Source organism: Rhinopithecus bieti, unplaced genomic scaffold (genome assembly GCF_001698545.2).
Source record: "Rhinopithecus bieti isolate Rb0 unplaced genomic scaffold, ASM169854v2 scaffold_3156, whole genome shotgun sequence".
NCBI classification, from domain to species: Eukaryota; Metazoa; Chordata; class Mammalia; order Primates; family Cercopithecidae; genus Rhinopithecus; species Rhinopithecus bieti.
In genome coordinates, this window is record NW_016803957.1 from 225448 (window position 1) to 248605 (window position 23158).

Genomic DNA, 23158 nt, shown 5'->3' on the forward strand with positions numbered 1-23158 from the left:
TACCTTTGTATTCTTTCGTTAAAGTTAGGAAAGGAACTTTTATAGTATTTGATCTAATTAGCACCTAACAATACTGAATAAGTGAAATGAGTAAATAACAGCTAACAATATAGAATTATAAACTTCTTTCTGCAGGAAAATTTGAGTAAATTTGTGCCTATTAAGAAATCACAAATTATCAGAGCATTTCATTGTCATAATATTTAATTAGACTTTATTAGCACAGAGAAAATCTGACTGAATATTTAGGTTCTTAGAATTTAAATTTTAACATTAGCATTTATACATTCTTTAGATAAGACAATTAAAAAAAGAAAGATTTTCAACTAATTACGGTATTGGTAAATCAGGTGGTAAATGGATTAAAAAATAAAAGGCCTGTTGTGTCATTTTTTCATTTGTGATTGGGTAGAAAAGATAAAATAAATAGATTGAGGAGTTCTATTTACAGCTGGAATTTAGGAATAGAAAACACTTCTATTAATCTTCTATTCATGACAAATTAAGCACATTCTTATTTAAATGACATCTTTTTCAAGACTGTCTTCTTTTTCCTTGCTTTCAGCTAAAATGCCTGTCAAATATAATTTCTCTAATAGTGAGATCGTAAATAGTAAATAAGCTAGTTAGCAAGCTTTCTAATAAGCTTACAGAAACCAATTGATACAATCTACTAATGGCAAAGCATAGACTCCATCATCAAAACAGGCCAGGAAGAAGAAAGGCAAAGGGACATCATATTTAACCTACATACATGATAAGATGCTAAAACTCTCATTTCTGCTAGCATTCTGTTAGGTCACATTATTCCAGACCACAGTCATTGTTCCTTCCTCTCACCAGTGAAGGGGAAAGAGTGTAGATTACTGTCTTCATTAGCCATGAATTTACACCTAATTGGTCTCCAGCACACAGCATACGGCTAAACAGAAAAGCTTGTGAGAAATGGTAGCTTATCTTCGGATCCCAGGCTTTGTCCTTTCTCATGCGTTCAGAGGCCCGGTGCCTTTGTGCCTGGCTCATTTGTCTTCTTTGCTTTCAGCCACAAAGCAGATGTCAAGAAGCTCTACTTGTGAAGGCAGCTTATTCTAAGGGTAGTTGCATTTGAAGTTTACATCTGAAGAAAGTTATCAGCCAAGAAGGTTGTTACACTTCACTGAGATCTCTCTAAGCATGGGAATCATTACGGGTTATTTTAACTTTACCCCTGTGTTCACACAAAGTATCTGTAACGTTCTTAGACTAAAGATATGCACTCTTTGTGGGGTTCCTTAAACTTTCTCATTCTTACCAACTTTACAGTATGCTTCTGTAAATATTAAGCTCTTGCTATAAGCAGTGGTGACACTGCAGCCTGAGAATCTTTCTAATCCATAATGATGCATGAGAGGAAGGAATATGGCTGATTTGTGTTACTGTGCTGTGTGTTTAAACACACTGTTGTAATCTCCATTGTGTTTTCAAAACGTGTATATAAAGTCAGTGGTTTAGATTTTGAAATAAGAGAAAATCAATCACATTTTGTGACTACCGTGATAAACATTTATTTTCATCATCATTGCTATCTGGTTTCATCCTTCTGGGGGCAAAAGGCTTACCTGTTAAAAGAACTTACACAGCAGGATCCAGTTGCAGATATCTATAATGAGAAATTTGAGTAAGTGATTTGCAGAGTTATAATCTCTAACCTATACTTTTATGTGGAAGGAAGTGTCACTTCTGTATTGTAAATCACGGAAACCTGCTTATAGACCTGGAAACAAAATCAAAGGATTTTTTTTAATACTAACAAAATCAATGTATACAAACAAAAGTGCAAGCTCTATGAAATCAGAAAAATTTCCAGGTTGTTTATTTATCTGCATTCAACTCCTATCTTCTATCTGACACACAGTGGCCCCTCAATACATGTTTGTGATTAAATGAATGAGTTTAGTCTTCTCTAGTAAAAAGTCACTCAGAGAGTTAGTGAAAAATCTCGGTTACATTCTCAATCAAGGCAACTAATATATAATATTAGGAAAAGATGATTTAGCTATGATTAATGGAAAGGAAAACTCTGCCATAATTATGTAGTGACTTGTCTGGCTCTTGCAGTGACAAAATATTAAAGGTAATGGCCAAAACCGCATTACTTTTAAACCAACCTAAATATATCGAAATTGAGAGCAAGGATTTGTAAATCTTTAACCAGCTATGACCAAGAAAAATAATGAGCTTATTCTTTTAAAAGAAGTACTCTAGATAGACAAAGAATCTATCAGTCTATAATAGCTCTAACAGCACATCTTTTGGGAATATACAATACAGCAAAGTGTCAGAGAGCTTGTTGAACTAAAGGCCTGAGATAAGTTCTTTCTCATTTCACATTTCATGATTATCCTGAAAATCAATCAGAAGAATAGTAAGAAATTCTGAACCTAAATCCCAGTTCTGTTTTTATTTTTTTAATAAATAAAATAAGCCAAACCTTATCCACTCAGGCTTATTGTCCACAGAGGAAATTGAGTAGCTGTTTCCTTCAGGTCTCAGTTATTCAGTAAGGTATCCCCTGACACACAATTAAAAACAATTGCCCCAGGCAATCCTCCTTAGACCATTTCCTTCATAGCATGAATTATTCTAAAACTGTCTTCTTTATTTCTTTGCCTCCTCTGCCAATCTCCCCAACTAACCCAAATGTATGTTCTATGAGAGCAGAAATGTAGCTCGCTTTGTTAGCCATTGTACCTCTGGCACCTAGAACAGCACCTGGCATATAATAAGAACTTGACAAATGTTTACCAATTCCACATTTCTTGTTTCAATGTTCTATGAGTCTATTTATTATCTTTACCTTACTGTTCTATACTGATTCCCTTACTAAGAGCTCTGTGCAAAAGCCAATACTTGAGTCAAATAAATCTCCCACTGATGACTAAACATTAATATTCATCTATTCACATCATTGTTTTGAATGAGGAAGCAAAGGTTGTAGGCATAGGTAGATCCTGGAAGACAGAATCACCATAGGTGAACTAGTACATTAAAATTTTTAAATCTACAAATCCAACAATCAAACACTGAATGTCTATGATTTTATCAAACTTTTCCAAATAAGTTAGCCTCTCTCCTTCTTTGACAGTTGGTATCTTATAAAAGAAAATTCTTTTGGCCAATTAATTACTTGTAAAACAACAAGCTTTGATAAAACTATTGACCAAGTAATTTTTGAATTTGTAAATAGTTAAGTATTTTTGCTGTTGTTAATGGTGGTTGTTGTGGTTAATCAATAGTGGTGATTAGCAGTGGTGGTTTGCAAGGATAAGGGAAAGAAAGCAAATGGAATTTCTGATACAGAGTGGACACATCACTTTTCATCCTCACAATCCTGAAAATCTCTATTTGCTGTGTATCTAGTTCTGAAGAATAGAAGGATGAATGTATGGCCTTTTCCCTAAGCAGCTAACAATAAAGATAGGAAATCAGGGAGAGAATGAAGTCCTGCCGTGAATGAGAAAGAGGTTTAGAGTTAGAATATGAATTTAATGTGATTATGACACTAGACTGGGCATTTAATTGTTGAAATTAGATTTTTATTTTTACTAAAAGTGCCTACAGAACTTTTAATAATCTCACAATAAATAAAAGTATTTGGCTTGCTATACATACATATTTACTTGCACTCTAATAATTTTAGCTCTCTCTAACTACAGGTTGTGGTGAGATAACTTCATGAGGGGGAAGTAGGCAGGGGTTACCTCAAACTAAAACACTTCTGTTTAGCAAAGAGAACAACCAATATAGTGAAGAGACAACTTACGGAATAAGAAAAAATATTTTGCAAATCTCGCATGTGATAAGAGGTTAATATCCAAAATATATAAATAAACAACTAAACAATAACAAAACAAATAACCTGAATTAAAAATGGGGAAAGGACCTGAATAGGCATATCTCAAAAGAAGACATACAAATGGCCAATAAGTATATGAAAAAAATGCTCAATGTTATTAATCATCAGAGAGATGCAAATTAAAGCCACAATGAGATTTCATCTCATATCATTAGAATGAATATTATCAAAAAGGTGAAATATAACAAGTGTTCAAGAGGATATGAAGAAAATAAAACATTTACTCAATGTTGGTAGAAATGTAAGTTATAATAGCCATTAAGTAAACGATGTGGAATTTCCTCAAAAAAATTAAAAATAGACCTACAACATAATCCGGTATTCTCACCACTGGGTATATAAGTTTAAAGGAAATAAAATCAGGATATTGAAAATATCTGCACTCCTAAGTTTATTGCAGCACTATCCACAGTAGCCAATATATAGATTCCACCTAAGTATTCATTAAAGGATGAAAGGATAAAGAAAATGTTGTATATGTATCCAGAGGAATATTATTCATCTTCTAAAAAGAAGGTAATCCTGTGTAGGGCAACATGGATATACCTGGAAGACATTATGTTAGCACAGAAAGGTAAATTTTGCATGATCTTGCTTATAAGTGGCATTTAAGATAGTTGAATTTACAGAAGCAGAGAGTAGGAAGGTGATTACCCGGTGCTGGGAAAGATTGGGTGTGGTACAGGAAATGCTGGTGGTCAGAGGGTATGAATTTCAGTTATATAAGAAGAGTAAGTTTTGAGAAAATATTGTATAACATGGTGACTATAATTAACAATAATGCATTGTGTTTTATAAAATAATTGAGTAGATTTTGTGCTCTCACCATAAAACAATATTACTGAGGTAATGCATATGTTAATTAGCTCAATTTAGTGATTCCAGGATGCATACATATTTCAAAACATCACATTGTACAGGACAAATATATATAAGTTTCTTATTGGTTAAATTATTGGAAGCTGAATTGCCAATCAAAATATGTTTGATATGATAACTATTGCTAAATTGCCTTCCACTGAGGTTATATCAATATTAACATAATTTTATTTGTCAATTAAAAATAATTAATTAATTAATTAAAATAAGGCAGGGGGCAAGACACTGGGAACCACCGTGTTACACCAGGGTTTGGAAAAACAACACTAGGCAAAGAACTTGCATCAAGATCAGAAATGGAATACATTAGTGTGAGTGATTTAACTGGGTAAGTCTCAACACCAGATATCATGGAGTCTGACAAGATGCCCTCTCCCAAGAGCATGTGGGAAGATGCACAGATAATGGCACACATACTGAAGGATATGAGGATTACAAAGTATGAACTTAGAGTTATAAATCAGATGTTGGATTTTGACTTCTGGTATGTGACTACAATTTTAGATGACACAAAAATTTACTTAAGACACTCGAAGAAAGCTACTGTTGATGCAGATGATATGCGATTGGCAATCCAGTGTTGTGCAGACCAGCTGACCAACCAACAGGTTTTTAAATTAATACCTCTTCTCCTCTAAGAGTTTTTTTTTTGTTAGATATTTCAAATCAAAGAAATTAAACACCTTTGCCATTCATCAAGCCATATTCAGGTCCTAATTCAACATTCTAACAGACATTGCTTAATCACTCCAAACTATAGGCTGAAGTCTTTACAGAAAAAGATTTCTACTTCTGCAGGAAGAGTAACAATTTCGTGGTTAAGCATTGGTTCAGTTACTAGTAGACCAAGTAATTCTACATTAGGGGCAACCACCCAACAAATCATGTCTGTTTTAACTAAAGTAGGGACTCCAATGTCCCTCACAGGGAAAAAGGTTTACAGTACAGCTTTCTGCTTCACAGACCCCAGCACTAAAAGCATCAATCTCTGCAACATCATCAGCAAAGAACACTCCAATTAATCAATCATTATTCAGGTCCAAAAACATTCTTACTACCACTAATATGGAGTCATCACAAAATATTGCCAATGGATCATCAAGTCCATTGACAAGGAAACATTAAGAAGATGATAATGATAATGATGACAACTACAAGTATGGTCATTTGTAATCTAGCCTTGATGCATGCAACATGTATATCTAGTCTTGAATTCATTGTACTGAAATTCGACACTCATATTGGATGTTTTCAAGTTGTGCTTTAGAACACTTAAATACTATTTAATAAGTATAGTTACTCTATTTCCCTACTTTTTTTCCTTCTTTTTTTTTTTTTTTTTTTTTTTTTTTTTTGGAGATGGAGTCTTGCTGTGTCACCCAGGCTGGAGTGCAGGTGCAATCTTGGTTCACTGCAACTTCCGTCTCCTGGGTTCAAGTGATCCTCCCACCTTAGCCTCCCAAGTAGCTGGGAGTATAGGTACATGCCACCACACCTGGCTAACTTTTGTATTTTTAGTAGAGATGGGTTTTTGTCATGTTGCCAGGCTGGTCTTGAACTCCTGACCTCAAATGACACAACCACCTCGGCCTCCCAAAGTACTGGGATTACAGGTGTAAGCTACCATGCCTGGCCTACTATACTTTTCAGTTGGAGTGTTGGAATTTCTTTAATCAGGTTAGTAATGGTTTTTCATCAGTCTTTAAGTGTAAAAGCATAAAGCTGTTATTCATCCAAAAATAAGTAAATTAAATAAACAAATAACTAATGCTGGTATTTTTTAAAATATTGAAAAAGAGAGAGGAGCAAGAGCAAGTGATTATTTCATCCCAAAGAGACGTAGAGACTAGTGTGGCAGAAGAAAGCCCTTTTGTTTTACAAGGTATGGAAGAATTAGTAATTGAAACTTTAGTTAAATCAGGAAATCATTAAAATATATATACTCATTTTATAAACATATATATATAAAGATTCTAATTTTCTCAGTGTAGATGTATACTTACTACCTTTATTCTTTAATAGAATGTCAAAGTTTCTTCTGTGAATATAGGTCTGCTGATGGGAGTTTATTGTTGTATTTCTTGAATAAACTACACATATAATGTATCACTTGTAATTTACAGTTTAATTTTTTTTAATGGAGCAAGAACTTAAACCCTCTTGTGAGGGAAACTGAATAAAGAATTTTTCTACGTTTTAAACATAATGTTCTCCCATCCTTTGTAGTTTTACATTTACTTAGTTTAACTGCAAGATTGTCATGTGTCTTTGTCAAGCATTTCCAAAGCGTTGGAATTAAATTTCATAGAAAAAGGCTTTCTTACAATATGCTATTTTACATTATCAATTTACATAATAATTACATTCTGTACTTGTAAAAATGAAGTACAGGAGTAAAAGCAGGTTAGAGAAATGACAGAAACCACTTTAAGCATATAGTTGAACCTCAAATGTGCAGAATTGTTGGGGTGCAGTAGACAGGAGGCTATTAAACAAAACTGTTTCAAATGCTATGAGAATTAATCAGTATGTTTTAGAGAGTGAGTGGGAATTATTTGCTAATGCAGTGAGTTTGTAAATTAGAAATCAATCAAGAGAGCTTTTATTTTACTTCCTGATGGCTGTCCAATTACAAGCACCCCGTGACATCCTCATAAGCACTGCCTGCCTTGCAGCTCAAAAAATAACCCCAATTCTTTAAAACACCTTACTTTTCTTGCTAGTTCAGACTCACTAAGTAATGTTCATCAAAAGAATCCTACAAAGAAAGTTATAAGCCCTAGACTGGGTCCAAAGTTGGATTTGCATAAAAGTCCTCAAAGCTTTGGTCAACCTGTACTATTTTTCTATTCAAATATCTTAAGATTAATGTCTATTTACATTTGAATATTCTATTATATAAAAGATGGTCTGTGTTTTGTATAATGATTACTGTTGATAGAATATCTAATTTCACAAAGGTAGATTTTCTTTTCAGGCTGAAGATCAGAACAATTTCTGATGCAAACAATTTAAATAGTTCTGACAGCCAGTCTCACAAATGATTTAAGAAAAAAATTCCACAGTTGAAACTGAGCATGTACTGTTTTCTGAAATATGTTCTTAATTTCAAAATTTGTATTTTTTAGTTTTTAAAAATTGATTTTATGTATTCTTTCAGCATAATTCAGTTTTCTTCTTTTGCTGTTAGCCCATGATATTTGATCCTCTGAAGTTCTTTATTCTATGCCTAAACTCAAAAAATAAATCTGGATGTGTGGATAGTCATTATTTATCCCTCAATAGTTCTTTCTTTTGTATTATTTTTATTCAAAAAACTGAAGCCAAAATAAATGGCTAACTCAAGGTACTGAAGTCAATAATTTGTATTTATTTATTTAGAGATGAGATCTCACTCTGTTGTCCAGACCCACCTCTAACTCCTGTGCTCAAGCCATCCTCCTGCCTCAGTTTCCTGAGTAACTGGGATTACAGGTGGAAACCACTGCACCTGGCTCTATCACCTTTATTTTTATGATCCATTTAAGCATACTTGACTCCTTTTTTATAGCAAAGAGCAAAATCTACTTCCTTATAAAAAGTTTTTGGCTCCCATCCAACTATTTAGAAAATGAACTGCCTTTCTTCTATGCAGTCCACATGATACAGAGTTAAATATGGGAGCCTTCCAATGCCTGTGTACTTATCTTATAGCTACTTCAGAAATGAATTCTTTCCATTTCTGAAATAGACAAGAGTCACATGTTTTAAATTCCCCAAATAAAAAAATATATTTTATTGAATAATTAATACTGAATTTTTCAAATTGACATTATAAAATAAATAAGAGATATTTTAATTTTTTCTGTTTATTCGTTTCATGGTGCATTTATGAGAAAAGGGTATTGACAGAGTTAGCACTATCCAATAGTCTCTGGATTTTCTATAGTATCTTCTCTCACAAAAATTGCATAACTTTCCTTGTTGAGAAAGCTGGAGAAAATATATTCTTTCAAAATGATTAAAATTCTAAAACAATGATTTGTTTGAAAATACAAAAAAAAGTATGCTTTATTAGTAAGAGTAACCAGTAACTACTTTCTCACTGTGTTTCATAAACTCTCTTTGATTTGTAGACCCTTAAGTTTTGGCTACCAGGAGGTAATATATCTGTGAAGCCATCCCAAACCAAACTATTTAACTTTCTTTAGGATTTTCTATGGTTAGAACCAAAATATGTTTCTTAATAACTTTATTCCATTGGAGTTATTTTTTTTTGGAGTTATACAGAAAAGTAAATCTATTTATTCTTGACACTAGAACAAGTTCAGATTTATGGCATCTTCTCTTGAATACTTTCTTTTCCAAGAACCCTTTGACTATTCCTTCTACCATTTTTCGTCTGACATGGTTTTCAGATTCATCCCTGTTCTGACATTTCTCTAACTCAATCCTGGTTTTGTTATTACCTTTGTTTAAATATAATGTTCAGAATTTAATACAGCATTGTGATTGGAATACCTAAGCATAATTTGTATCAGAATAGTACCTGGGTAAAACATGAATTATGAGTTACATTTATTTTAATTTTTATGCTGATTTCTATAATATATAATTTTTTCATAGGTTTCTGTCAGACAACTCCTAATGTCAGACAGTACCAAAAGAGATAATTGTTCTTTGTTTAACATGTGTTTCTTAGTTTTACAATCTTGTAGCAGTTTTTTAGATTTGATAACATTTCATTCAGAATGTCTTTTAAAGTCAGTAATCGTCCTCAAGGAAAAAGGTTACTTTATTAGAATTTACAGATATGTGCTGAAAGTATAGAAATTTTAATTGGGTAGAGTATATAGTCTCTTTTAATATTTTATAAAGTACTCAGTGGGATTTGAATCATTGGTGAAATCTGTACATGGGTTTAAACACATGATGTAACAACTTGCTCTCACTTTCTCCGTCTCACTATCATAGACTTTAAGGTCTGTCATGTAACTAACTATTTTAAACACTCCATCTTATTCTCCTTCTAACACTTTCTGCCTTGGCAGAAACACATCTCTTTGCTTTTGCAAGCCCTGTTTTCTTATAAGTAACTGACCCCTATTGAGCTATGGCGCATATGGATGTCACCATACATACATACTGTAGAATGGATGGTCAACTCAGAAGCCACCTGAAAATCATTCATTTATCCTACACTTATTTCTTAAGTGCCTACTATACATTAGGTAAAATGCAGCACATGGAATAGATAAGCATACCAAGCAAGCAAAGATCATAGGCCCATGAAGATTGCATGATTGTTTCTTTGGCCTACATTCTTCCTATTCAAAAGTATTTCAAATCTCCACTTCCCATAAATGTTGCCCACCTCCACCCTGGCCCCTCCACAGAAGTGCTATACACCAACTTCACAGAGGAACTAGAATCCATCGGATGGAAAATGTTCATTATACCTTCAAAAATACTTCAACATCCCTCTCCTTTCTGCTTTCCTTTTATAATAAAAAATGTGTCCCTGGGACACTCTCACACCCCTTGGCTCTGCCAAGTTGGGAAAGGTGTAATGGAATGTGTAAGGAATGCCTTAGTTCCGGCACATATCAATGTGTTGTAACTTGTGAATTAATGTTTTTCTCTGAGGAAATGGTGTATTTTACTCACTGTCCTATCCCCAGCATCTAATGCTTAGCATCTAGTTGGCACACATTAAGCTTTTGGGCAATGAATGAGTGACTAGAAGGACATTTGTGGGAGAGCCCCCACCCATTGCATTCTGGGGGTCAGTCACATTTCAGGAGGAGTATAAGAGTCTCCTTCAAACTTCCTAGAAGTAAAACCACCAGACATCATTAAATTCTTTCTCCATGCCTTCCACGGGATAGTATTTTACCTTGTAGATGAGCTTCTAGCACAGGTGTCTGGAATTCTGAGAGGTTTATCAGTCTCTCATGCCTGAGAGACTTATCCCACGATTCCTACATCTCTCCTTTGGGGACTGGGCTCCAGCAGTGCTTTGGATGCTGCCCTAAAACCTCTGTTTACTGAGGCTTCATCACAAATTGGCTTCCTGGCTTTGGAAAAGGATTTAACCTAAAACCCAGATTTCACCTATTACATGGGGATATATTAACACTAAGCTAATACAGTTGTCCTGAAGAATGGAATGAGCAAGCAAAGGGCTTTGTATACTTCCAAGGACATGCAGCAGTTGCCCATGTGTGTTTGCCAAGTAGCCTTGTCTAGGACCTCCTGACCACCTAGAGAGTCCAAGTTATCTGGGAATGTCAGGACTGCAGAAGAACAATGAAACTTCAAGTTGCCAACCCAGCCCCTAAATTCAGGGGTCAATCTCTCCATCTCTCAATGCCAGCTGAAGATAATCTGGTATTTGTTTATTTGTCGCTGTTAACAGGGACATTAAGACTTTTCAACTGCCTGGGTTCTGTTTGGTTTCAGTTTGAGTGCTGTCAGAATGCAAAGCAAATGTAACTATTAGTTATCTTTGTTTGCTTGTTTGTTTCTAGGAGACAGGAAGAAAATGTAGGACCAGGGTTATCATTGGTAAAGAGGTGGTAGTCACTCCTGTTAGCCTGGCGAGGGGGTGTTTGATTGTTTTTCTAGTGACACAGTGTCTTTATCTTAGTTTTATATTCATGTATGATTTTAAGTGGTCTTACTTTCTCTTGTTCCACCACAGCCATGGAGTAATGTTTTCTAACTGCTTGTAGATGTTTTGCTCAGGTAATGTTTAGCGGCACCACTATAGCCCAGCTGCTAGCTTCTGGCTTTGAAAGCCAGAATTTTTTTCCCCTCTGTTTATTTTCTTAGCTTTAACTTTAAGCTTATTCCAGTGTCTTTCATCGTCCATCCTATGTTTTTCATTGATTTCCTTGAGGTATGAAGCATTTGTAATTAATATGTCTTACATGTAGCAGATTGGTAATAGTTAGTAATAATAGTTAATATATTATCAACTAAAAAATGAAGGGATGTTCTTGATATACGGTTCATATGTTGTTCTGATATTTTTTCCTCTAGGTAAGTTCCTAGTTGGATATCTTGGTGAATTGTTTCTCTTTCTTTGTGTCTATTGTTTTCATGTTATTAAGTCCCCTTACAGTTGAAATTCTTAAGCCAGGAACTTTCCATTGCTTGTCCTTAATGTATAATAACATTTAATTTTACTGTATTTGATATGTTCATTTTCAGATTTTATACTCAAATCAAATGATATAGCTATGCAAATTTGTCCCACCCAGAGTTGCCATTATGTCTTGATTAAAAATCATTAGTTTTCAGTTTTTTCAACATGAAAAATATAAATGTATTAATATGCACAGGAACTGGTTTTCATTTCAGCTTAATGTAGGCTATATACTCAAGTGTGCTTAATTATTATTATAATTTAGGTAATTTAGATTTAAATGTGTTTTTGATTAAATGATTTCATCAGCAAATATTTTCGGTGGTAAATGAGAATTTAAACAAGTTCCATATCTTAGCCCACTAAAAGAACGTTAGCTTTGATAACTGAAACATCAGATATGAATATTGATTGGATCAAATCACATAATAAAAAGTGCATCATCCAATCTTGTCTGTTGGGAAGCAATCTTAAACCTACCAGCTGATAAAATAAGTTCAATTATATAACCTCATTAGAATAAAATATAAGAAATGGAAACAGCTTCTAGTTTGTCGATTACATTTTACTTCTCATCTACATAATGTCAGACACCATGGCAACTACTGGAAAGTATTCTTCAGCTTCGTCTGCAACAATCAGTACAGAAAATATGCCTTGCTCATATGGAATTTTAACTATAGCAAGCCTAGTGTCCATTTATATTTTCTCTAATATAAATTCAAATTATTTTCTCAAAAAAAAAGTAGATAAGGAAACCCTTACTTACTACCTAAACATTTAGATAATGTACTGTTTTGTACAATCCGGTGAGGAGTTTTGCAGTGCTTAGGAGCTATATATATATTACTAGATTCAAGAAGAGAATAGGTGGACAGTTTCCCAGGGGCACTAATTCCAAGGGGCAGTAAGATGGCTTTGAATGCGTAAAGAAAGAGTGGGAAATTATTCACCAGGACATCACTCAGGGAGGATGTTTTATGTAGTACACAGGAGGATTTCGTGTAAAGCATTAGTAATCAGGTACAGATGATTGTTATACTACTTTCTAAGGAAGCTAAATCTAGTTAATTGCCTGAATTTTATTTTATTCTTGGCAAATGCCAATAAGGTAATGTTATTAGCAGTTCTCCTCTGTCCTTCCTAATAGCATATCTAATCTTCTTTTCCAAATAAGTGTTAAAATAGTTAAATATTATTTAAAAGAGATGTCATGTTATTAATATTTCTTTGCATTATTTTTCTCTCACTATGTATGTACATGGATAAAATAATTCCTAATTTCTCACATAACTGAGAACATTTCACAGTGTCATTGAATTTATAATATTGTTTTAAAAATTATTCAAATACACTTGTTAAAACATGGTAAGGCAAATTTTATTCAGAACCATCACCATAGGTACAGAAGCCCATTGGCTGACAGAGTTTTTCAGTTCTTTATCCTTACTAATATTCTGTTTGCTAGTCCCGCAAATTATTGAGAGAGAAGTGTTGAAGTCTCCAACTACAATTTTTAATTTATCTATTTTTTTTGTTTACTTCTGCCACTCTTTGCTTCATGTTTTGATACTCTGCTTTAATCATGTACATATTTGGATTTATATATGTTTATGATTATCCTTTTTATCATTATGCATTGTCCCTCTTTATCACTGGTAATTTTTATTACTCCAATGTCTACTTTTTCTGATATTAATGTAATTACTGCAGCTTTTTTCATGAGCGTTTGTATATTTTATTCCTTTGTTTACTCTAAAACTACTGACATCATTATATATGATTTCTTGTAGAAACACAGTTATTTTTAAGTTCATGATTAAAATAGTTTAATTATTATGCTTATGTTATTAATATTTAATGTGGCTATTGATAGGTTTGTATACAAGTCTACTATATTCTAACTTTTTCTGTTTGTTCTATTTTTGTTCCCGTTTCTTTTTCCTGCATTCTTCTGGGTTACCTGTGCATGTTTTAGTATTCCATTTTAATATGTCTAACAGCTTCTTTATACATTCTCTTTGTACAGTTTTATTTTATTTTAATGGATTCTCTACATAGTACAACGTATCTACTTGTATTGGCTTGCTAGAACTGCCATAACAAAATACTACAGACTGGGTAGCTTAAACAACACAAATTTACTTTTTCAGTCTAGGGGTTGGAAGCCTGAGACCAAGGCGCTGGCAGGCTTGGTTTCTCCTGAGGTCTCTCTTCCAGGCTTTCACGTGGCCACCTCCTTACTATATCCTCATACGGTCCTTTCTCTGTGTGCACACATGTCTGTGACCTAATCTCTTCTTTTTATAAGGACATCAATCATATTGAATTGGAGCCCTCTCATATGACCTTATTTTACTTAAATTATCTCTTCAAAGAAACTATTTCTGAATATAGTCGTATTCTGAGGTACTGGATGAAGGATTTCAAAATACTAATTTGAAGGGTCACCATTCAGCTTATATTACTACTCGTATTTTAGGTCTCCTTGGAGTGAATGCCTTACCACTACAATTGGAATATAGGAAACTTACAACCCAATTCTGTGTCCTGCCTTTTTACTGTTATAGTTCTCTATTAACATATAAATAGAGAATCCCACCACAGTGCTAAAATTTTACTTTCAACTTTCAAGCATATTTTAAAGAAATAAAGAACAAAAGAATAGCCTATTATATTTACCTAAGTATTTACTATTTCTGCTACTCTTCCTTTATTCCTGATGATCCAAGTTTCCTTATGTTAGCATTTCTTTGCTATTTGAAGAACTTCTTTTAGCATTTGTTTCTAAGAAGTTCTCCTGTCAACAAATTCTTTTTTATTTTTCTTCATTTAAGAATGTTTTTATTTCAGTTGGGCACAGTGGCATACACCTGTAGTTCCAGTTACTCAGGAAGGTGAGGCTGGCGGATTGCTTGAGACCAGAAGTTAAAGTATTAGTAAGCTATGATCAAGCCTGTGAATAGCCACTGCGCTCCAGCCTGGGCAACAGAAACATAGCAAGACCATGTCTCAGAGAAGGAGAATGGGGGGGGGGGCAGGGAGAGGGAGAGGGAGAGGAGAAGAAGAGGAAGAGGAAGAGGAAGAAAGAGGAAGAGGAAGGGAAGAAGGAAGAAGGAAAAGAAGAAGCCAGGCGCACAGGCTCACTTCTGTAATCCCAGCACTTTGGGAGGCCGCAGCGGGCTGATCATGAGGTCAAGAGATCCAGACCATCCTGGCGAACATGGTGAAACCCCACCTCTACTAAAAATACAAAAAAATTAGCTGGGCATGGTGGCGGGGGCCTGTAGTCCCAGCTACTCCCGGGGCTGAGGCTAGAGAATTGCTTGAACCTGAGAGGTGAAGGTTGCAGTAAACCAAGAAGGTGCCTCTGTACTCCAGTCTGTCAACAGAGTGAGACTCTGTCAAAAAGAAAAAAGAAAAAAAAAGAAAGAGAGAGAGAGAGAAAGGAAGAAAGAAAAAAAAGAAGAAAGAAAGGAAATGAAGAAAGAAAGAGAGAAAGAAAAGAAAGAAAGAAAGAAAGAAAGAAAGAAAGAAAGAAAGAAAGAAAGAAAGAAAGAAAGAAAAGAAAAGAAAAGAAAAGAGAATGTCCTTATTTCACCTTCATTCCAGTAAAATATTTTTCCTTAATATCAAAATCTTCGTAGACAGTTTTTTCTTTTTTTTCTCAGCATTTTAATGTGTTGTTTCATTTCTTACTTGTCTCTGTGAATCCCAGTGAAAATACATAGTAATTTAAATCATTTTCCCCTACAAATAAGGTATCATTATAACTTGGCTGCTTTTATGCCTTTTTGTTCCCAATATAATAAGCTTGAACATGGAGTTCTTTGAATTTATACTTCTTGGGCTTCACTAAGCTTCTTGCATTTCTGTAGGTTTATGTCTTTCACTAAATTTGCATAGTTTTGAATCATATTTCTGTGAATATTTTTCAGCACTATACTCTTGCTCTTCTCCTTCTGAGACTTCTAATGACCCAATAATTGAACTTTGAATTGTCCCACAGTCCCTGGGGCTCTATTAATTTTTTACAATCTATTTTCTATCATTTTCAGAATAGATAATGTCTATTGATTTACCTTTAAGTTCACTGACTGATTCCTTTTTCATAACCATTCTGCTATTAAGCCCAACTTGAGTATTTTTATTTGCCATTTTATCTTTCAGTTCCAAAATTTTCATTTGGTTCTTCTTTGGGTCTTTTATTTCTTTGCTGAAGATGTTTGTCTTTCCATCCACTTTAAGAGGATTTGCTTTCAGTTGCTTTAACGTTTTTATCAGAGCTACTTTACAGTATTTATCAGATAATTCTAATATCTGTGTCATCTTGGTGTTGGCCTCTGTTGATTGCCTTTTAAACTGTAAGTTGATATTTTCCTCTCTCTTTATACATTGAATAATGTTGAATTGTTTCCTGAACATTTTGAATTTTGTGTTATGAGACTCTGGATTTTTATTAAATCCACTGAAGAATGTTGGTATTTTGCTTTAGGAGTCAATTGCCTTGGTTACGTTCAGACTACAGTTTCAACTTGTCTTCTCTGTATGGGCTGTGATTGTGATTCTAAGGTCAGTTCAGTTTTCAGAGCATTTGTAGTCCTATTAGGATCAGTCCTTCATGTGGATCACTCAGAACCAATACGGAATCTGCTTTTCATATTAATTCACTTCTCAAAGTCTTTGTAACGGTGTTTAACACTCAACCAGATCTATTCATGTAAAGGTCAAGAGTGAACCCAGAAATTCATATGCTAGTTTAAGGGGTCACTTTTCTCAAGTCTCGCTATGTTACTGGTATTTTTCACTTCCCTCTGGTTTCTCATTTTTGTTCTTGCAGTTGTAAATCTGAGGCTGCACTTACTTTATTCTGCTGTGCATTTCCTGTAATTATGCCTACATCCAGCACTAAGTAGTGTGAAGACACAGGAAAAATCTCACCGCTAGTTTGGCGTTACTTTAAATTTTGACTTTGTTTGCAAATTTTCCTACTGTTTACTTTGAGTCCTCATGTAGCTGCTCTATGCATTCTTTCCAGGTTTTATTGCTGTTTTTCAGCATCAATGTAGCTTGAATATAATTAGTTTTGAATTTAGTTGAATTAAATTAAGAGAACTTGGTCTATAGATTACTGATTTTTCAAAAAATCATTGAGATTTGCTGTAAAACTAGAATATGACCAATTTTTGTGGAAGGTCCATGTGAGACTGTGAAGAATTTATCTTCTCTAATATTTGCATGCATTCATCTGCACATTTTCTAGAAATCAAAATTTTTATTTGTGTAGTTCAATACTCTGCATGTCACTTAATCTAGTAAGCATTAAAGAACATTATCAACTTACGGTTCAGTTTTCAAATTCTTCTTGAATTTCAGCAGAGAGAGATTATTTTTTCTTGATATAGCAATTGAACCATTTAAAACTATACTGAATATTTTACCCCAATATAAGTTTTTATATTAATTTGTATTTTACATGTTTTGCTCCCAATTTTTTGGTTAGAATTTCCTTGGTATAGCGGTTTTTTATACCTATACTTTCACTGCAATAATGGAAAACGCTATACTGACAGAGTCTTAGTAGTACTGCAAAGAGAGGTCAGGGCTTTGATACTTACACTGTTTTGGGAAACTGTTTGAAGGTGCTATTTCAAGTGCGGACTTAATTAAGATTAGACAAAATATGTGATATAATAGTTGGAGTTGGTGCACACAGCAATGTGAGGAATTTGGAGTGAGCATTTATGAGTAAATAGCCATTTAATAAGCCAATTATAGCGATTGATTTTTTTTTTTTTTTAAGACTAGAGGAGATGCTATCCTGTCTAGGGCTACTTCCATAGTTTATTCTTTAGATAAATGAACTTTTATGAAGTTCCTCAGATGAACCCAAAGTTGTTTTAACTTCATCTTACTGGGCAAAATGTCCTGACTTTAATTAAGGCATGTTAATGCAGAATGTATAATAGTAAAATTACGTGTTTTAAGTATTCCTAGATAGTTTCAGTTCTCATGGGTATCGTGTATTAGAGATGCCTTTTAGCTCTATCATACGTCTATTTTTTTTTGGTCTAAATTGAGAATGCATCCTTTTAGATTTATTCTCATCACTGTTATATTTGTATTTGAGTTCATTTTATTTTTGCTTTTCATAGATTTATTATGTTTTGCCATTTTACTTCTTTTGTATATTTTGTGTATTTCCCCCCTTTTTTTCTACCAAGTCCTTGGTTTTTCTTAAGGGAAGTGTTATTATCACCTCTTCTCTCATTTTAAGTTTTCTTAGAGTCTTTAGTCTAAATTTGAAGATCAGTCCTCTCCATATTTGCAATAAATCTACCTTTAATTTCCCTCAGGTTTATTTCATCACCAGCTAGAATATGGATAATGTGACTGCTTAAAATGAAAGTGGGTGGGCACGGTGGCTCATGCCTGTACTCCCAAAACTTTGGGAAGCTGAGGCAGGCAGATCCCTTGAGCCCAGGAGTTCGAGACCAGCCTAGGCAACATGGCAAAAACACGTCTCTACAAAAAAATATATACAAAAATTAGCCGGGCATGGTGACATGCACCTGTAGTCCCACCTACTTCAGAGACTGAGGTGGGAGGATCACTTGAGCCTGGGAGGTGAAGGTTGCAGTGAGCCAAGATTGGTACAATTGCACTCCAGCCTAGGTGACAGAGTGAGACAAGAAAGGAAGAAAGAAGAAAGAAAGAAAGAAAGAAAGAAAGAAAGAAAGAAAGAGAGAGAGAGAGAGAGAGAGAGAGAAGAGAGAGAGAGAGGAGAAAGGAAGGAAGGAAGGAAGGAAGGAAGGAAGGAAGGAAGGAAGGAAGGAAGGAAGGAAGGAAGGAGAAAGAGAGATGTCTAATATTGTATATTAATTCCTGTTTCTTTTTAATTTATGTTATAATTTGAGCCTAAAAACCTCATTTTGTTGACTGTTAAATATTATGTTACACTTCTTTAGTCTGAACTTGAAAACTGATTTGTCTGGTTATTAAAATACCCAAAGGAAGACTCAAAATGAACATGTCCGCATGAAATAAAGTTACAATAGAGCTGCGCAGGTTTGATCCGCAGACTTAAGCATCCATATTTAAGGTGATCATGCTATTATTTTCATCTCTGGAAATGGCAAATCTCCGGGGTTTGGGTTTTTTTTTATATCTAACTCCATATTAACACTTTAGTAGCTGTTGTAATTTTCATCTCCTTACTGAGAAACACATAAAAGAGAGGTGCAAGTCATAATGGCAAAATTTCTTAAATCCTTTTTTTCCTTTTCTTCTACTTTTTCACATCTCTCACTTTTGATCATTTTTTTGCTGAAACCATAAAACATTCTCTCATTTTAACCACAGGTTTGTTCACCCTTTCTTCCTTGACTCTCAAATATTTGCTTCTTGTTTGCCTTCTTTCTCTTCAGTCAAGTCCTTTTTTTGCTCTTTCTTCATACATGCATAATAAAATTATAGACCCTAGGAGTAGACATAATGCAATAGAGCTTGGAGAGGACAAAATTGGGCTGGCTATTTCAGGCCAGCAAAACTTTAACACTCCCACAAAAATAGTTCTACCTCATTTTGTATCCCCTAGACCTGGTTAAGAATAGGGTTCATCACCTCTTAGTGTTGGCTTCTTCTGAATCTCCTGAAGTCTCCTGTAGATGTTAGATTGTTCTCCAGTTGACTGATACAAGTCCCACCTTCATCCCATTTCTTCCTTTTCCAATCATGGGGCTTAGGAGAAGTTCTCCTAGGATTCTGGCCACTTGTTATCTATTGAATTACAATCACTCAGTAGCTAATCTGGTCTTACCCTTCCTGTACTTGCAGGATTCTCTAAATATGTAAGATTTAGTCACTGTGCCCTTCCTCATTTTTACAGGCAATGCTAACTATATGTTTTACTACTTTAATTTTTCCTATGTACATTTAGAAGAGTACGGCGTTGAATGTCTAGATGCAATCTCTATATTTAAAAACCCACATGCAGTAACATTTTAAATCACTTGCTAAATCACCGCATATATATACAGCTATGTAAAAATTTGTGTTTATTTAGTTTATTATTGAATAACATTGCTTTGTCACTCAGTATAGCTTCAGCTTTCTAATCTCACAAACCTGCATTTGAATTCCAACTTTGCTAGGAAAACATGGGAATGAAAATATGTTCCTAATGTCATCAAAAATACATGTATAATACTTAGCTCAGTAATTGTCACAAAGTTTGTGACCAGAAAAGCTCATATTTATCAAATGGATGAATTTGGTATGTTTTATTAAAAAATTTACAGAAAATCCATATCAACATTTAAGTTTCAAAAGTAATTCACTGAGTGAACTTAGAGAAATTAACATATATAATGTAAGTCATTTTAAAATGTAAATCATTCATACAGTGGTAAGTATTTTTATAAAGCAAATAATTATTTTTGTGATCCTAATCTGGTCAAGACACTTGGCAATATTGGACAAGTAGATTAAGGGTTTGTTTTCCAAAATAAAATTGGGGCCTTAAATTTTACAAAGTGCTTATTATCTCATGAACTCCTGAAAAACAAAACAAAACGGTCATTTAATAGAATAATTAAGTCTCAATCACTTGAAAACCCACAACATAGATAGGATTTTTAATTCCAAATCTAGTACTTTTTCCCTATGCTATTGTACCAAATTTGTATTTTCCAAATGTGACTTATCATCAAACCACCTGAAACCCTTAAAACAAACTTTGTTTTTGTGCCATATCACAGACCTGCTGAATCAGAATCTATGATGCAAAGGTCTGGAAAAAGCATTTCACTCCCCAGGCAATTCTGATGATGACCACATTTTGAGAACCACTGGACTAAATGATCTCCAAAGCCACTTCATGTTTCTGATTTCTGGCAGTCTATTTGAGGAAAGAAATGTTCATTTCAGTGTATCACACTGTTTAAACATAGTAAAGTGTTATGGCAATTAAATAATCAAAATCCTTGCATTTTGAAAAAAATTCACATGATAGCAGAAATAGAAGCAAAAGTCTCAATTTAGTTATGACTGATCATACATTTTGGTGCAGTAATCAAAAAAAACTGATGATTTTTGTTTTGCTTTTGAAGCTAATCTATATGTCTTTGAAAAGTTGGTTACAAATATGGCTAAACATTCAGTTGATGACCTGCTCTTTGAATATTTTTTCCTATAATGTGGAAGATAGGATGGATATATGTGTGACAATAAAGGTTGCATTATTTACAACTTAGTATTATTTTTGTTGAAATTTCCTGACTTGCTCATCATTTTGAATATACATCATTTCCAAGTCTGTCAAAATCATATTAGGTTATTGGTAGAATTAATTGCATTAACATTTTCAGCATGTTCCGTCTTAACTTTTTTATACTAGCTTGTATCACAAAACACAATGCATTTGAACTGTTTATATAGGAGGCCAATATTATGTGAAATTTAAATATATTGCTCCTACAGCTCCACTAGCTAGCTATGTAAACTCTCTTCTAATTTAGGAAATACCACACAGTTAATTCACCCTTCCAAGTCAACAGAGAGCCTTAATATTTTCACAGGATTTTCACAAAGATTTCTTGTTTCATTTATTGTTTGGTAATAATTACTAATTAATGCTTATTTTATACTCCCTAAAAATACACATGCTTGAATAGATGAATTCATAATAAGAATAAAAGTTGTGCTTCAGAAGTCATATTTAGCTACCACTGATATCATTACAGTTATCAAATATCAATCCTTTTAGTTCTTTTCTTGACATTTCATAAAATGGTGAAGACAACAACTTTTGTTCTTTTGTTAATTAGAGTACATGAGTTGGAACTATCACCATGAGACTGAAATGACTGTCCTCCAGAGCTTGATTGCCAGACCCAGGAACTATGACTTCTGCATCACTTGGAAATTCTTGGTCACTAAAATAAGGCTATAAACCAGTAAATAACCTCACAACCAGCTTCAGACGATAGCTTTCTCAGCACAATAGCTTGTTCATCTGACTAAACAGCTTCCTTTCAGAACAAAGGTACAAAGCTGTACCCATATCAAACAATGATTTGATTCCCATAAGTGTCTCAAAGAACCCTGACTTGGTGTGTTCACCAATCTATAAATATCATATCAAGGACTTTGCCCAATCCAGAGCAGACTCTTACATTGAATTAACTCCCTTAAATCATCCCAGTTCAGACTCTTAAAGCCTTTGGAGACACGGCTAAGATTTAGCCAAGGTGGTGTTCTCCCTATTCTCCCTTACTGCAGTAATAAACTGGGCTTTGCTAAATCAACAATTGTGAGAATTTTTTTTTTTTTTCTTTTCGTGGTCTTTTGGAGAATCTGCAGTTGTCAATCTCAGGGTTTTTTTTTTATTTAAAACGTTGTGAGTTTTATTCTCACTTAGTATAACTAATACTTGTACATAGACCATTTAGATGAATTATATCACATTACAGAAAACAACTTATTATACATATATTTTATGTATTTGGATGCTTAGACAATATATAAAATTATTTTGACTACTAACGTATTGTTCATTCTTTTGTAAAATTATTAAATAATCATTAATATTGATTACATTAATAAACTGAAGGAAGAATCTTTTAGGCTATCTCAATAGATACACAAAAATATGTAATAAATTTCAGAAATTAATCATCTACTTTTAAATAACCTTTATATTTGCCCACATAGAGATCAAAATAATAGTCTTGATTGGTGTCAAAAAAATAAAATAAAATAAAAGCAAAACCCAAATCTGTAAAAGAATTTTGGAATTATTGAATTCTAAATAACCATGGTTTTCTTTTTGGTGATTCTCTGGGCTTTTTAAAATATCTAATTGTTTTAAAAATTTCTTTTGTTGTCTCTAAAACTGAAGATACAGGATGACCCCCATGCTATAAAAAGATGATTATAAACATTCCAAATTGATTGAAGTGAGAGATTATAGTTAAGTTTATTTTTTTCTTTATATATTTTTTATCTTATCCCAGGTTTGCAATGAAAGAAATATGTAAACATGCTTAGAAAATTATAAATATTTAAAATATGCTTTAAAATATATTATCAAATCTTAATGAACAATTGAGATGTTAAGAAACATGACAAGTTATTTTTATGTAATACATGACAATATAGTTATAACTTTTAATACAAGACACATTAATAGATGCAGGTGATTATTTCTCAATGTGGTTTTTCAGTAACATTTTAATACAAATCTTTGCAATCAA

The 23158-nt window shown here is 33.6% G+C and overlaps 1 pseudogene; it reads left to right on the forward strand.

Moving 5' to 3' along the window:
* Nucleotides 1-5124: 5124 nt before the first annotated feature.
* Nucleotides 5125-5947, forward strand: LOC108521357 (transcription initiation factor TFIID subunit 9-like; annotated as a pseudogene).
* Nucleotides 5948-23158: the final 17211 nt, after the last annotated feature.